This window comes from Salvelinus namaycush, unplaced genomic scaffold (assembly GCF_016432855.1).
Source record: "Salvelinus namaycush isolate Seneca unplaced genomic scaffold, SaNama_1.0 Scaffold4036, whole genome shotgun sequence".
Taxonomy (NCBI): Eukaryota; Metazoa; Chordata; class Actinopteri; order Salmoniformes; family Salmonidae; genus Salvelinus; species Salvelinus namaycush.
The window spans coordinates 1-17,171 of NW_024061049.1; the positions used below are offsets into that span (position 1 = coordinate 1).

At 42.8% G+C, this 17,171-nt stretch overlaps 1 pseudogene; it reads right to left on the reverse strand.

Moving 5' to 3' along the window:
• Positions 1–1,831: 1,831 nt before the first annotated feature.
• Positions 1,832–4,319, reverse strand: LOC120041089 (annotated as a pseudogene).
• Positions 4,320–17,171: the final 12,852 nt, after the last annotated feature.

Below are 17,171 nucleotides of genomic sequence, written 5' to 3' on the forward strand. Positions count from 1 at the left end.
ATTGTAACTACTTTTTAGTACCTTGTTAACATGACAACATGAAATCCACGTCTTAAACGATGCTACGTTTAGGAAATGGAAAATAAAACATGTAACCTGCTTGACACATTAAAGTTATTTACCTTACAGATCACCAAGTCAGCTAATTTCCACTACATTCATAAGAAAATCCGTATGATTAATACACTAGATTGTCTGGCTGTCATGTTTTCATTTTAACCTGCCCGTCCCTTGTCTACACTGAAATAATATAATTTCAGTAGTCCTCGTTTTTTTCTGTCTCGCATAGCTCATTGGTACACCCTTGTGGTTGAATATATATGTATCTATTGTTGGTCCTAGGATACAACCGGGGACACTATTTGGCATGACAGGCCCCATCCAACCGCAAGGCGCTACAGAGGGTAGTGCGGACGGACCAGTACATCACTGGGATCGAGCTCCTTGCCTTCTAGGTGTTATATACCAGGTGGTGTCAGAGGAAGACCCTCAAAATTGTCAGACTCCAGCCACCCAAGTCATACCCTGTTCTCTCTGCTACCGCACGGCAAGCGGTACCGGAGCGCCAAGTCTGGGACCAAAAGGCTCCTGAACAGCTTCTACCCCCAAGTCATAAGACTGTTAATCAAATGGCTATTTGCATTGATCCCCCTTTTTTATTATTGCACTGACGTTCTTGCATTTGCTCTATGCACACTGACTGGAATCTACCCACACACACACATACTACACTCCAACACACACACACTACATATGCTCTCTCTCTCTCTCTCACACACACACACACACACACACACACACACATTGATACAAACATAGGCACTCTTTCACTCTCTTCACATACAATGCATCTGGAAAGTATTCAGACCCCTTGACCTTATTATTATTCTTTATTAATCTGAAATGGATTAAATAGTTTTCTTCCCTCATCAATCTACACACAATAACCCATAATGACAAAGAAAAACAGTATTTTTTTTAAAAATTAGATTATTATTATAGATTTTTTTACTGAAATATCACATTTACATAGGTATTCAGACCCTGTACTCAGTACTTTGTTGAAGCACCTTTGGCAGCGATTACAGCCTCAAGTCTTCTTGGGTATGATGCTACAAGCTTATCACCTGTATTTGGGGAGTTTCTTCCATTCTTCTCTGCAGATCCTCTCAAGCTCCGTCAGGTTGGATGGGGAGCGTCACTGCACAGTTATTTTCAGGTCTCTCCAGAGATGTTTGATCAGGTTCAAGTTTTTGCTCTGACATACACTGTTACTGTGGGATCTTATATAGACAGGTGTGTGCCTTTCCAAGTCATGTCCAATCAATTGAATCTACCACAGGTGGACTACAATCAAGTTGTATAAACATCTCAAGGATGATCAATGGAAACAGGATGCACCTGAGCTCAATTTCGAGTCTCGTAGCAAAGGATCTGAATACTTGTGTAAATAAGGTATTTCTGTTTTTAATTTTTTATAAATTTGCTCAAATTTATAAAAACCTGTTTTCGCTTTGTCATTATGGGGTATTGTGTGTAGATTGGATTTATTCAATTTTAGAATAAGGCTGTAACATAACAAAATGTGGCAAAAGGGAAGGGGTCTGAATAGTTTCCGAATGCACTGTACGCTGCTGCTACTCTGTTTATTATCTATCATGATTGTATAGTCACTTTTACCCCTACCTACATGTACATATTACCTCAATTACCTCAACTACCTCATACCCCTGCATATTGAATCGGTGCCAGTACTCCTTGTATATAGCCTTGTTATTAGTATTGTGTTACTATTTCGTTTATTTTTCACTTTTTAACTCTGCATCGTAGGGAAGCTCTTGTAGGTAAGCATTTGATGGTGAAGTCTACACTTGCTGTATTCGGTGCATGTTACAAATGAAATGAAATTTGGTTTGATATACAGAAGAGCGTGTCAAAGTAGACTTGTATCTCTCTTTACAATTTAGATCTGACCATCATTCTGACATCACTTAGAACCATCAGCCTTGCTCTCAATAATTTCAATGCAGAGGGAACATGTTCAAAACCTTTGTCCATGGGAGGTAAGGGATTATACTTTATACAGTTTGAGATGCACACCCAACAATATTGATCTGTAGTATCCCAAACGAATCAACTGCTGAGCTGAGTATTTTACATTTTAGTGACAACTTGTTTCACTGTGTGTGATTGACAGAGGAGATGACCAGTGGGGCTGAGTTTTCACCACTACAGCTAAGATAGGGGTTGAAGTATGGATAGAGTTTCTCGGTGAAGTTGCATCCATCGAAGGAGTAGATATGAGACTTGGCCTTCACATCATAGAAGGAGACCTGACCTTTCTCATAATCCACAAACACCCCCACCTTCTGGGGCTTCTCTCTCAGGGAGAGGCGGACAGGGTAGTAATTGTTGGCTCCATACCCATTCTCGCCATTCAGCCAAACAGTCCAGAGTCCATCAGAGCTCAGGTTTAAACTCTCCTTCCTGTCTATGGATTCACTGGCCACTCCTAGCCACCACCATGTCTTCCCCGTCACCTGCACCTCCTAGTAGAATCTCCCAGAGGAGAAACCCTCCTTACCCAGGACAGAGAAACTATTTTTAAATCTCTTTGGATCATTAGTGAGATTCTCTTGATTCTCTTCTCCACATCTCACTTGTTTCCTCTTTTTCTTACCAAGGATGAGGAATGGATGTGCTGTATCAGGGTCCAGAGTCACATCCACTGCATACTGCTGCATCCTCTTCAGCTTGATGTCAGGCAGCTTCTCCATCTCATTGTGAAGAGTATCTTCCAGTTGATACACAACTCTCCTTACATTTCTCAGACACAGCTGACTGTGGACACTTTTCTGAGACCAGTTCCTGATGGGAGGAAGCTTACAGAGGGGTGGGGAGCTCTGTAGGAGGTGGAGGTGGTCCTTGGTGTGTAAGAGCTGCTCCAACTCAGAGCATCTCCTCTGTAGCTCAGTGATTTCCTGCTCCAGCTCTTCAATGAGAAATTCAGCCTGCCACTCTGCTGCTTTCAACTTCTCCTCAACCACCTCAATGAACTCAGCCTGGCTTCTCTCAACGCAGCGCACCAGAGCAGTGAAAACCTCCATGCTGTCTGCTATCTCTCTCTCTGCTGCTCTTTTGCTGAATTTTAGTGTGTTTAGAGTGTTTGATCTCCTGAACCTTCTGCAGTCGCTCCTGGATCATCTGCTGAACTTCTGCCTCAGTCTTCCCCAGTTTAGCCTTCCTCTGTCCACACTCTTCCTCTAGAGGGACGGTGAGGTGAGTCTTGTGGTCTGTCTCAGTGCAGAACTTACACACACACGTCTGGTCAGTCCTACAGAACAGTTCCAGGAGTCTGTCGTGCTTCTTACACATCCTGTCTTGCAGGTTTTCCACAGGGTTGATCAGCGTGTGTCTCTTCAGGCCTGCAACTCTGTTGTGAGGCTGCAGGTGAGTTTCACAGAAAGCGGTCAGACATTCCAGACAGGACTTCAGGGCCTTGTGCTTTCTCCCAGTGCAGACATCACAGGCCACTTCTCCAGGCTCAGCAGGGGACTCATCTCTGTCTCTCATCCTCTTAAAATGATCTGCAACATTTCTGAGTGTTGTGTTCATTTTGAGCTCGGGTCTTCTGTAAAACATGTCCTTACACATTGGACACTGGCACAGGCCAGTCTTATTCCAGTATCCACTGATACAGGCCTTGCAGAAGTTGTGACCACAAGGAGTAGTAACTGGCTCAGTGAACACATCCAGACAGATAGAGCACTGTATCTGCTCTTCAGACAAGAGACTGCTAAGGGACGCCATATCTGGAACACAAAAACAGAGAAACCATAAATGGACTTCCTGGAAGGACTCAGCAGTAGCTTTCCTGAAACATCACTACAGACAAAGGTCCACAGTTCATCTCAGCAAAAAAAATACTGTTTTCAAAGCTGGCATCAAAGATGTGAAAACATCCCTTTTGCACCCACAAAATAGTGGGGGTGTTGACAGTTTTAATGAAACACCCAAAATGGGACTGATGATAGTCTAGCTATGTTTTGATTGACAGCCAAGCTACATACATAACCAGCTACAGTAGCTGCCCAACTTATGTTTTTCCTAAACTTTACACTCATATGCCTGTAAAATTGCAAATGAGCTACATAGTTGTATTTAGGTCATACTGTATGAGCTGATACTAAACCACTGTAGTAGAAAATAGTTTAAACATGTCCACCTGTCCTACCTGTATAGGGGTTTTCCTGTTTTCTTGTCGAATGTTGGACACTGTGCTGCTGTGTTGTTGTTAGCCTTGTGAGGAGCAGCAGACTTTGTTTCCATGTACAATGCCCTGCTTTAGTTTACTTTCACTTCAGTAAAATTACATCACGAGGCCCCTCCCTTCACTGACTCCCTCTTTCCTTCACTATCTTCTTTCCTCCCTCCTTTCGTCCCTCCTTTCCTCCCTCTCTGCACAGAACTGGCACATATCCAGAAGTTAACATTACAGAATGTCCAGATAGAAACGCAGAAAAATTAAAAATAAATGATTATGCAGGGGGTGAAAATAGAGAGAGAAAGAGAAACTGCAAATGTTAGAGTTAGACCATAGAGATGCAGATTATGTGGATGTTAGTCATCATATAGAAGGTAAAACAATTATCAGGCACTAGATTTATAAAGGCCCAGACAGAATCGATCTGTTTCAGATCATTTCCTGGCATGTCCTATACACAATGCTGTATTAATTCACTATTCCAAACATAAAGCCTTTGAGAGGGGGGAATGTATATCAATACCTTGAACCCCACACACAACCCCAGCAAAGCAGTAGAAACCCCAGCAAAGCATAAGAAACCCCAGCAAAGCAGAAGAAACCCCAGCAAAGCAGAAGAAACCCCAGCAAAGCAGAAGAAACCCCAGCAAAGCAGAAGAAACCCCAGCAAAGCAGAAGAAACCCCAGCAAAGCAGAAGAAACCCCAGCAAAGCAGTAGAAACCCCAGCAAAGCAGAAGAAACCCCAGCAAAGCAGAAGAAACCCCAGCAAAGCAGAAGAAACCCCAGCAAAGCAGAAGAAACCCCAGCAAAGCAGTAGAAACCCCAGCAAAGCAGAAGAAACCCCAGCAAAGCAGAAGAAACCCCAGCAAAGCAGAAGAAACCCCAGCAAAGCAGAAGAAACCCCAGCAAAGCAGCAGCAACCCCAGAAAAGCAGTAGCAACCCCAGAAAAGCAGTAGCAACCCCAGCAAAGCAGAAGAAACCCCAGCAAAGCAGAAGAAACCCCAGCAAAGCAGTAGCAACCCCAGCAAAGCAGAAGAAACCCCAGCAAAGCAGAAGAAACCCCAGCAAAGCAGTAGAAACCCCAGCAAAGCAGAAGAAACCCCAGCAAAGCAGAAGAAACCCCAGCAAAGCAGAAGAAACCCCAGCAAAGCAGTAGAAACCCCAGCAAAGCAGAAGAAACCCCAGCAAAGCAGCAGCAACCCCAGAAAAGCAGTAGCAACCCCAGCAAAGCAGAAGAAACCCCAGCAAAGCAGAAGAAACCCCAGCAAAGCAGTAGAAACCCCAGCAAAGCAGAAGAAACCCCAGCAAAGCAGAAGAAACCCCAGCAAAGCAGTAGCAACCCCAGCAAAGCAGAAGAAACCCCAGCAAAACAGAAGAAACCCCAGCAAAGCAGAAGAAACCCCAGCAAAGCAGCAGCAACCCCAGAAAAGCAGTAGCAACCCCAGCAAAGCAGAAGAAACCCCAGCAAAGCAGAAGAAACACCCGGCAAAGCAGAAGAAACCCCAGCAAAGCAGCAGCAGCCCCAGCAAAGCAGAAGAAACACCAGAAAAGCAGAAGAAACCCCAGCAAAGCAGCAGCAACAGTAGCATGTTACTTCTCTCGAACACAACAGACAAATTACTTTTATATGCCACACCAAACTGCCCATCCACTCACTCATTCACCCATGCAGGTCGTTAGGACTGATTGCTGTTGAGAATATCTGTTGTGTGGAGACAGGCTGACGCTCTGTTGACCTACACTGAATCTGAATGAGGCTAGCACACCACACAAGATATAGAAAGACTATCCATATTTAGAAACAACTGCAGATGACAGAACCCAGGTCTTCATGTTCAGTCTCGTCGGGACACACAGACAGAAACTAGTTTCTCTCTCTGAGTTTCCTAATCCAAGTGTAGGCTATTTATGCGATTATTCAGAGCAAGCTTGGCTTGTTGTCTGAAACAGGTCTGTATTGGATGACTGTCTACTGACTATTGTAATGACTAGGAAATGTGGCTAGGATGGAGCTTGGTGTGTTTAACTTCATCAGGGCTGTGGGTTTGATTCCTGTATGTATCAACCGTCAGTTAATTTAGATAAAAGCAGCTTGTAAAGGACAACAGTTGAATCGACTGAAGAAAGTGTCTGCTCACTGTTTTGCTCCTCCCACAGGTGATTTTTTTATTCGTCTATTTCTGGCTGGTTATTTTTGGTAGACCCCTGGCACACTCTCTGACTACTTAAAACAGATAACTGTTGGTTATCTTCTGATATACAGTACCAGTCAAAAGTTTGTACACAAGTTTGTACACAAGTTTGTACACCTCCTCATTCCAGGGTTTTTCTTTATTTATACAATTTTTTACATTGTAGAATAATATTGAAGACATCAAAACTGTGAAATAGCACATATGGAATCATGTAGTAACCAAAAAAGTGTTAAACAAATCAAAATATTGTGGCAAACCTCTTCAAGGTTATGAGCATTTGTCACAAATTAAGTGGGAAACTGTCACCAAATTACCCCAGAATGAGAGTTCTTTCGAACAGGACAGTACCTGTGTGTTTGTCTCTCCGTCCTGGTCCACCCAGGTCGTAGGCAAGGTCAAGGATAGCAGGGTTCGGTACACGAATCGGGTTCTCAGTAGGTCCAGGTCCAAACGCCAACAGGTAAGTCCAAAACAGTCCAGCTCATACACAGTAAATCCAGCCAATATCTATTGTCTCTTTCTCTATGGTTCACAGATCTTTCCAGCCCTCACTTCCTCTTCCTGGTTTTTCTTGACCCTTTATTCGTGTGTTGGCTCCACCTTCTGAGGGTTCCACTTGCTTCTGGGACTTGTAGTTTTGGCAGTCGGCCATTTTGTGATCTGTAGTTCTGATCGGGGTGGCCATTTTAGTGATCGGGCAGAGCCCGTTTATTAGTTCTGCTCTCACATATCTGCCATTTATCACTCGACCCCCTTCTTTGCCACAATATATTTTAAATTTGAGATTTTCAAAGTAGCCACCCTTTGCCTTGATGACAGCTTTGCACACTCTTGGCATTCTCTCAACCAGCTTCATGAGGTAGTCACCTGGAATGCATTTCAATTAACAGGTGTGCCTTGTTAAAAGTTAATTTGTGGAATTTATTTCCTTCTTAATGTGTTTGAGCCAATCAGTTGTGTTGTGACAAGGTAGGGGGGTATACAGAAGACCAAGTCCATATTATGCCAAGAACAGCTAAAATAAGCATAGAAAAACCACAGTCCATCATTACTTTAAGACATGAAGGTCAGTCAATACAGAACATTTCAAGGACTTTGAAAGTTTCTTCAAGTGCAGTCACAAAAACCATCGAGCTCTATAATGAAACTGGATTTTGTTGAGGACCGCCACAGGAAAGGTTAATTAGAGTTAACGGCCCATCAGAAATTTCAGCCCAAATAAATGCTTCACAGAGTTCAAGTAACAGACATCTCAACATCAACTGTTCAGAGGAGACTGTGTGAATCAGACCTTCATGGTCGAATTGCTGCAAAGAAAACACTACTAAAAGACACCAATAAGAAGAATAGACTTGTTTGGGCCAAGAAACACGAGCAATGGACATTAGGCCGGTGGAAATATGTTCTTTGGTCTGAGGAGTCCAAATTAGCGATTTTTGGTTCCAACCGCCGTGTCTTTGTGAGACGCAGAGTAGGTGAACGGATGATCTCTGCATGTGTGGTTCCCACCGTGAAGCATGGATGAGACGGTGTGATGGTGTGGGGGTGCTTTGCTGGTGACACTGTCAGTGATTTATTTAGAATTCAAGGCACACTTAACCAGCATGGCTGCCACAGCTTTCTGCAGCGATACGCCATCCCATTTGGTTTGCGCTTAGTGGGACGATCATCTGTTTTTCAACAGGACAATGACCCAACACACCTCCAGGCTGTGTAAGGGCTATTTGACCAAGAAGGAGATTGATCGAGTGCTGCATCAGATTGCCTGGCCTTCTTCAAGACTGTTGGAAAAGCATTCCAGGTGAAGCTGGTTGAGAGAATGCCAAGAGTGTTCAAAGCTGTCATCAAGGCAAAGGGTGGCTTCTTTGAAGAATCTAAAATATATTTTGATTTGTTTAACACTTTTTTGGTTACTACATGATTCCATTTGTGTTATTTCATAGTTTTGATGTCTTCACTATTATTCTACAATGTAGAAAATAGTAAAAATAAAGAAAAACCCTTGAATGAGTGTGTCCAAACTTTTGACTGGTACTGTATAGACTGTGCTTGAAATAGACATTTCCTTAAAGGTAATTATTTTGATAATGGATGGTGATGTTTATCTCTGTGTGTCTGCTGATGCAGTGTGTTCTGTAGTTTATATCATCTCTGTGTGTCTGCTGATGCAGTGTGTTCTGTAGTCTATATCATCTCTGTGTGTCTGCTGATGCAGTGTGTTCTGTAGTCTATATAATCTCTGTGTGTCTGCTGATGCAGTGTGTTCTGTAGTCTATATCATCTCTGTGTGTCTGCTGATGCAGTGTGTTCTGTAGTCTATATCATCTCTGTGTGTCTGCTGATGCAGTGTGTTCTGTAGTCTATATCATCTCTGTGTGTCTGCTGATGCAGTGTGTTCTGTAGTTTATATCATCTCTGTGTGTCTGCTGATGCAGTGTGTTCTGTAGTCTATATCATCTCTGTGTGTCTGCTGATGCAGTGTGTTCTGTAGTTTATATCATCTCTGTGTGTCTGCTGATGCAGTGTGTTCTGTAGTCTATATCATCTCTGTGTGTCTGCTGATGCAGTGTGTTCTGTAGTCTATATCATCTCTGTGTGTCTGCTGATGCAGTGTGTTCTGTAGTCTATATCATCTCTGTGTGTCTGCTGATGCAGTGTGTTCTGTAGTCTATATCATCTCTGTGTGTCTGCTGATGCAGTGTGTTCTGTAGTTTATATCATCTCTGTGTGTCTGCTGATGCAGTGTGTTCTGTAGTCTATATCATCTCTGTGTGTCTGCTGATGCAGTGTGTTCTGTAGTCTATATCATCTCTGTGTGTCTGCTGATGCAGTGTGTTCTGTAGTCTATATCATCTCTGTGTGTCTGCTGATGCAGTGTGTTCTGTAGTCTATATCATCTCTGTGTGTCTGCTGATGCAGTGTGTTCTGTAGTTTATATCATCTCTGTGTGTCTGCTGATGCAGTGTGTTCTGTAGTCTATATCATCTCTGTGTGTCTGCTGATGCAGTGTGTTCTGTAGTCTATATCATCTCTGTGTGTCTGCTGATGCAGTGTGTTCTGTAGTCTATATCATCTCTGTGTGTCTGCTGATGCAGTGTGTTCTGTAGTCTATATCATCTCTGTGTGTCTGCTGATGCAGTGTGTTCTGTAGTCTATATCATCTCTGTGTGTCTACTGATGCAGTGTGTTCTGTAGTCTATATCATCTCTGTGTGTCTGCTGATGCAGTGTGTTCTGTAGTTTATATCATCTCTGTGTGTCTGCTGATGCAGTGTGTTCTGTAGTCTATATCATCTCTGTGTCTGCTGATGCAGTGTGTTCTGTAGTCTATATCATCTCTGTGTGTCTGCTGATGCAGTGTGTTCTGTAGTCTATATCATCTCTGTGTGTCTGCTGATGCAGTGTGTTCTGTAGTCTATATCATCTCTGTGTGTCTGCTGATGCAGTGTGTTCTGTAGTCTATATCATCTCTGTGTGTCTGCTGATGCAGTGTGTTCTGTAGTCTATATCATCTCTGTGTGTCTGCTGATGCAGTGTGTTCTGTAGTTTATATCATCTCTGTGTGTCTGCTGATGCAGTGTGTTCTGTAGTCTATATCATCTCTGTGTGTCTGCTGATGCAGTGTGTTCTGTAGTCTATATCATCTCTGTGTGTCTGCTGATGCAGTGTGTTCTGTAGTCTATATCATCTCTGTGTGTCTGCTGATGCAGTGTGTTCTGTAGTCTATATCATCTCTGTGTGTCTGCTGATGCAGTGTGTTCTGTAGTCTATATCATCTCTGTGTGTCTGCTGATGCAGTGTGTTCTGTAGTCTATATCATCTCTGTGTGTCTGCTGATGCAGTGTGTTCTGTAGTCTATATCATCTCTGTGTGTCTGCTGATGCAGTGTGTTCTGTAGTCTATATCATCTCTGTGTGTCTGCTGATGCAGTGTGTTCTGTAGTTTATATCATCTCTGTGTGTCTGCTGATGCAGTGTGTTCTGTAGTCTATATCATCTCTGTGTGTCTGCTGATGCAGTGTGTTCTGTAGTCTATATCATCTCTGTGTGTCTGCTGATGCAGTGTGTTCTGTAGTCTATATCATCTCTGTGTGTCTGCTGATGCAGTGTGTTCTGTAGTCTATATCATCTCTGTGTGTCTGCTGATGCAGTGTGTTCTGTAGTCTATATCATCTCTGTGTGTCTGCTGATGCAGTGTGTTCTGTAGTCTATATCATCTCTGTGTGTCTGCTGATGCAGTGTGTTCTGTAGTCTATATCATCTCTGTGTGTCTGCTGATGCAGTGTGTTCTGTAGTCTATATCATCTCTGTGTGTCTGCTGATGCAGTGTGTTCTGTAGTCTATATCATCTCTGTGTGTCTGCTGATGCAGTGTGTTCTGTAGTCTATATCATCTCTGTGTGTCTGCTGATGCAGTGTGTTCTGTAGTCTATATCATCTCTGTGTGTCTGCTGATGCAGTGTGTTCTGTAGTCTATGTCATCTCTGTGTGTCCTCTAATACTGATATATCTGTTTTATATATCACTCTGGTCTCTCTCAGTATGTGTGTGTGTGTGTGTGTGTGTGTGTGTGTGTGTGTGTGTGTGTGTGTGTGTGTGTGTGTGTGTGTGTGTGTATGTGTGTGTGTGTGTGTGTGTGTGTGTGTGTGTGTGTGTGTGTGTGTGTGTGTGTGGAGGAGGTCACAATCTGCTTTTTTGCCTTTTTTCTCATATCCTCCTGTGGATCTGTCTATGGCTAGTACACTATGGATTCCTGATCCATATCTACAATAATCCAGACACCAGGCTTTCCCTTGGCTCTGTGTGTGAATGGGGGTGGGACTGTACTGCACAGTGAGAGCACGACAGACACTGCAGAGAGAGAAAACAAGTACATCTGAGGAACAAGGCTAGGAGAACCACTCGACTGCAGCAGTGATCTCGGTCAGAAAGAAAAAACTAAACAAAAGGAACCGGGTCTACAAAGATACACTGACTAAAAGTCTGACAGGTAATGTTACCTTCATCTACAAGAAAAATAGAAGTGTGTGTGTGTGTGTGTGTGTGTGTGCACGCACATACGTGCTTGAGAGAGAGAGAGACATTTTCTCATTTGATTGAATTAATTTAATTTCAATTGGGTTTGATTGAAATGTGTTTTTGAATGTTATTTTATTAGTCTTGTAATTCCCTCGTTGGTATTGTTTGCAATTTATTTTCGTCATGGTACAGTATAGTGTATGGCTGGGTTAGGATCTTCTGTGGTGGGAGTTCTGTATGCCTTATACTGGCAGTGTGTGCCCATGTGTGTATTTATAAGGAAGTTGAAGTGAGACTAGCATGTAGGCTTTCTGCATTGAAGAAGACGTTGTGTGTGTTGTATATGGGTGACGTGTGTGTGTGTCCGTGTGTTTGCGTGCGTGCGAGCGTGTCCTTGCATGTTCCCAGGGGTGTGTAAGTTGTGTGTGTGTGTAGGCAGGTAGACTGCAGTAGGAGCGCATTACAAGGACAGGTGCAGTTACCAGCTCCTAGACAGTACATTCCTCCATCTCTCTCTCCTCTCTTTAGCCTTCTCTCTTTTCCCCTTTCTCTCCGTTTCTCTCTCTCTCTCTCCCTGATCAGTGTGCTTTAGTAGCATCTCTCTGTTCTCTTTGTGGCTGTGTTGTGTCTGTTACACTCTATTGTGTGAGAGCGTGACTGGCTGTGTGCGTGCTTGTGTGTGTTACTCATCAAGTGTTAGTATAGAAAGGAGCTGTGTTTGATTACTCATACTATCTGCACTAACTATATAATTTGTGAGGTGAATTGAGTATATAGTATGCTTATTGGTCATAGTATGGATATAGTTAGTCAAAAGTTCCCGGATGTCGTACTAATTTCACCAAAATGATGACAGCTTTGCACACTCTTGGCATTCTCTCAACCAGCTTCATGAGGTAGTCACCTGGAATGCATTTCAATTAACAGGTGTGCCTTGTTAAAAGTTAATTTGTGGAATTTATTTCCTTCTTAATGTGTTTGAGCCAATCAGTTGTGTTGTGACAAGGTAGGGGGGTATACAGAAGACCAAGTCCATATTATGCCAAGAACAGCTAAAATAAGCATAGAAAAACCACAGTCCATCATTACTTTAAGACATGAAGGTCAGTCAATACAGAACATTTCAAGGACTTTGAAAGTTTCTTCAAGTGCAGTCACAAAAACCATCGAGCTCTATAATGAAACTGGATTTTGTTGAGGACCGCCACAGGAAAGGTTAATTAGAGTTAACGGCCCATCAGAAATTTCAGCCCAAATAAATGCTTCACAGAGTTCAAGTAACAGACATCTCAACATCAACTGTTCAGAGGAGACTGTGTGAATCAGACCTTCATGGTCCAATTGCTGCAAAGAAAACACTACTAAAAGACACCAATAAGAAGAATAGACTTGTTTGGGCCAAGAAACACGAGCAATGGACATTAGACCGGTGGAAATATGTTCTTTGGTCTGAGGAGTCCAAATTAGCGATTTTTGGTTCCAACCGCCGTGTCTTTATGAGACGCAGAGTAGGTGAACGGATGATCTCTGCATGTGTGGTTCCCACCGTGAAGCATGGATGAGACGGTGTGATGGTGTGGGGGTGCTTTGCTGGTGACACTGTCAGTGATTTATTTAGAATTCAAGGCACACTTAACCAGCATGGCTGCCACAGCTTTCTGCAGCGATACGCCATCCCATTTGGTTTGCGCTTAGTGGGACGATCATCTGTTTTTCAACAGGACAATGACCCAACACACCTCCAGGCTGTGTAAGGGCTATTTGACCAAGAAGGAGATTGATCGAGTGCTGCATCAGATTGCCTGGCCTTCTTCAAGACTGTTGGAAAAGCATTCCAGGTGAAGCTGGTTGAGAGAATGCCAAGAGTGTTCAACGCTGTCATCAAGGCAAAGGGTGGCTTCTTTGAAGAATGTAAAATATATTTTGATTTGTTTAACACTTTTTTGGTTACTACATGATTCCATTTGTGTTATTTCATAGTTTTGATGTCTTCACTATTATTCTACAATGTAGAAAATAGTAAAAAATAAAGAAAAACCCTTGAATGAGTGTGTCCAAACTTTTGACTGGTACTGTATAGACTGTGCTTGAAATAGACATTTCCTTAAAGGTAATTATTTTGATAATGGATGGTGATGTTTATCTCTGTGTGTCTGCTGATGCAGTGTGTTCTGTAGTTTATATCATCTCTGTGTGTCTGCTGATGCAGTGTGTTCTGTAGTCTATATCATCTCTGTGTGTCTGCTGATGCAGTGTGTTCTGTAGTCTATATCATCTCTGTGTGTCTGCTGATGCAGTGTGTTCTGTAGTCTATATCATCTCTGTGTGTCTGCTGATGCAGTGTGTTCTGTAGTCTATATCATCTCTGTGTGTCTGCTGATGCAGTGTGTTCTGTAGTTTATATCATCTCTGTGTGTCTGCTGATGCAGTGTGTTCTGTAGTCTATATCATCTCTGTGTGTCTGCTGATGCAGTGTGTTCTGTAGTTTATATCATCTCTGTGTGTCTGCTGATGCAGTGTGTTCTGTAGTCTATATCATCTCTGTGTGTCTGCTGATGCAGTGTGTTCTGTAGTCTATATCATCTCTGTGTGTCTGCTGATGCAGTGTGTTCTGTAGTCTATATCATCTCTGTGTGTCTGCTGATGCAGTGTGTTCTGTAGTCTATATCATCTCTGTGTGTCTGCTGATGCAGTGTGTTCTGTAGTCTATATCATCTCTGTGTGTCTGCTGATGCAGTGTGTTCTGTAGTTTATATCATCTCTGTGTGTCTGCTGATGCAGTGTGTTCTGTAGTCTATATCATCTCTGTGTCTGCTGATGCAGTGTGTTCTGTAGTCTATATCATCTCTGTGTGTCTGCTGATGCAGTGTGTTCTGTAGTCTATATCATCTCTGTGTGTCTGCTGATGCAGTGTGTTCTGTAGTCTATATCATCTCTGTGTGTCTGCTGATGCAGTGTGTTCTGTAGTCTATATCATCTCTGTGTGTCTGCTGATGCAGTGTGTTCTGTAGTCTATATCATCTCTGTGTGTCTGCTGATGCAGTGTGTTCTGTAGTCTATATCATCTCTGTGTGTCTGCTGATGCAGTGTGTTCTGTAGTTTATATCATCTCTGTGTGTCTGCTGATGCAGTGTGTTCTGTAGTCTATATCATCTCTGTGTGTCTGCTGATGCAGTGTGTTCTGTAGTTTATATCATCTCTGTGTGTCTGCTGATGCAGTGTGTTCTGTAGTCTATATCATCTCTGTGTGTCTGCTGATGCAGTGTGTTCTGTAGTCTATATCATCTCTGTGTGTCTGCTGATGCAGTGTGTTCTGTAGTCTATATCATCTCTGTGTGTCTGCTGATGCAGTGTGTTCTGTAGTCTATATCATCTCTGTGTGTCTGCTGATGCAGTGTGTTCTGTAGTCTATATCATCTCTGTGTGTCTGCTGATGCAGTGTGTTCTGTAGTTTATATCATCTCTGTGTGTCTGCTGATGCAGTGTGTTCTGTAGTCTATATCATCTCTGTGTGTCTGCTGATGCAGTGTGTTCTGTAGTCTATATCATCTCTGTGTGTCTGCTGATGCAGTGTGTTCTGTAGTTTATATCATCTCTGTGTGTCTGCTGATGCAGTGTGTTCTGTAGTCTATATCATCTCTGTGTGTCTGCTGATGCAGTGTGTTCTGTAGTCTATATCATCTCTGTGTGTCTGCTGATGCAGTGTGTTCTGTAGTCTATATCATCTCTGTGTGTCTGCTGATGCAGTGTGTTCTGTAGTCTATATCATCTCTGTGTGTCTGCTGATGCAGTGTGTTCTGTAGTCTATATCATCTCTGTGTGTCTGCTGATGCAGTGTGTTCTGTAGTCTATATCATCTCTGTGTGTCTGCTGATGCAGTGTGTTCTGTAGTCTATATCATCTCTGTGTGTCTGCTGATGCAGTGTGTTCTGTAGTCTATATCATCTCTGTGTGTCTGCTGATGCAGTGTGTTCTGTAGTCTATATCATCTCTGTGTGTCTGCTGATGCAGTGTGTTCTGTAGTCTATGTCATCTCTGTGTGTCCTCTAATACTGATATATCTGTTTTATATATCACTCTGGTCTCTCTCAGCATGTGTGTGTGTGTGTGTGTGTGTGTGTGTGTGTGTGTGTGTGTGTGTGTGTGTGTGTGTGTGTGTGTGTGTGTGTGTGTGTGTGTGTGTGTGTGTGTGTGTGTGTGTGTGTGTGTGTGGATGAGGTCACAATCTGCTTTTTTGCCTTTTTTCTCATATCCTCCTGTGGATCTGTCTATGGCTAGTACACTATGGATTCCTGATCCATATCTACAATAATCCAGACACCAGGCTTTCCCTTGGCTCTGTGTGTGAATGGGGGTGGGACTGTACTGCACAGTGAGAGCACGACAGACACTGCAGAGAGAGAAAACAAGTACATCTGAGGAACAAGGCTAGGAGAACCACTCGACTGCAGCAGTGATCTCGGTCAGAAAGAAAAAACTAAACAAAAGGAACCGGGTCTACAAAGATACACTGACTAAAAGTCTGACAGGTAATGTTACCTTCATCTACAAGAAAAATAGAAGTGTGTGTGTGTGTGTGTGTGTGTGCACGCACATACGTGCTTGAGAGAGAGAGAGACATTTTCTCATTTGATTGAATTAATTTAATTTCAATTGGGTTTGATTGAAATGTGTTTTTGAATGTTATTTTATTAGTCTTGTAATTCCCTCGTTGGTATTGTTTGCAATTTATTTTCGTCATGGTACAGTATAGTGTATGGCTGGGTTAGGATCTTCTGTGGTGGGAGTTCTGTATGCCTTATACTGGCAGTGTGTGCCCATGTGTGTATTTATAAGGAAGTTGAAGTGAGACTAGCATGTAGGCTTTCTGCATTGAAGAAGACGTTGTGTGTGTTGTATATGGGTGACGTGTGTGTGTGTCCGTGTGTTTGCGTGCGTGCGAGCGTGTCCTTGCATGTTCCCAGGGGTGTGTAAGTTGTGTGTGTGTGTAGGCAGGTAGACTGCAGTAGGAGCGCATTACAAGGACAGGTGCAGTTACCAGCTCCTAGACAGTACATTCCTCCATCTCTCTCTCCTCTCTTTAGCCTTCTCTCTTTTCCCCTTTCTCTCCGTTTCTCTCTCTCTCTCTCCCTGATCAGTGTGCTTTAGTAGCATCTCTCTGTTCTCTTTGTGGCTGTGTTGTGTCTGTTACACTCTATTGTGTGAGAGCGTGACTGGCTGTGTGCGTGCTTGTGTGTGTTACTCATCAAGTGTTAGTATAGAAAGGAGCTGTGTTTGATTACTCATACTATCTGCACTAACTATATAATTTGTGAGGTGAATTGAGTATATCGTATGCTTATTGGTCATAGTATGGATATAGTTAGTCAAAAGTTCCCGGATGTCGTACTAATTTCACCAAAATGATGACAGCTTTGCACACTCTTGGCATTCTCTCAACCAGCTTCATGAGGTAGTCACCTGGAATGCATTTCAATTAACAGGTGTGCCTTGTTAAAAGTTAATTTGTGGAATTTATTTCCTTCTTAATGTGTTTGAGCCAATCAGTTGTGTTGTGACAAGGTAGGGGGGTATACAGAAGACCAAGTCCATATTATGCCAAGAACAGCTAAATAAGCATAGAAAAACCACAGTCCATCATTACTTTAAGACATGAAGGTCAGTCAATACAGAACATTTCAAGACTTGAAAGTT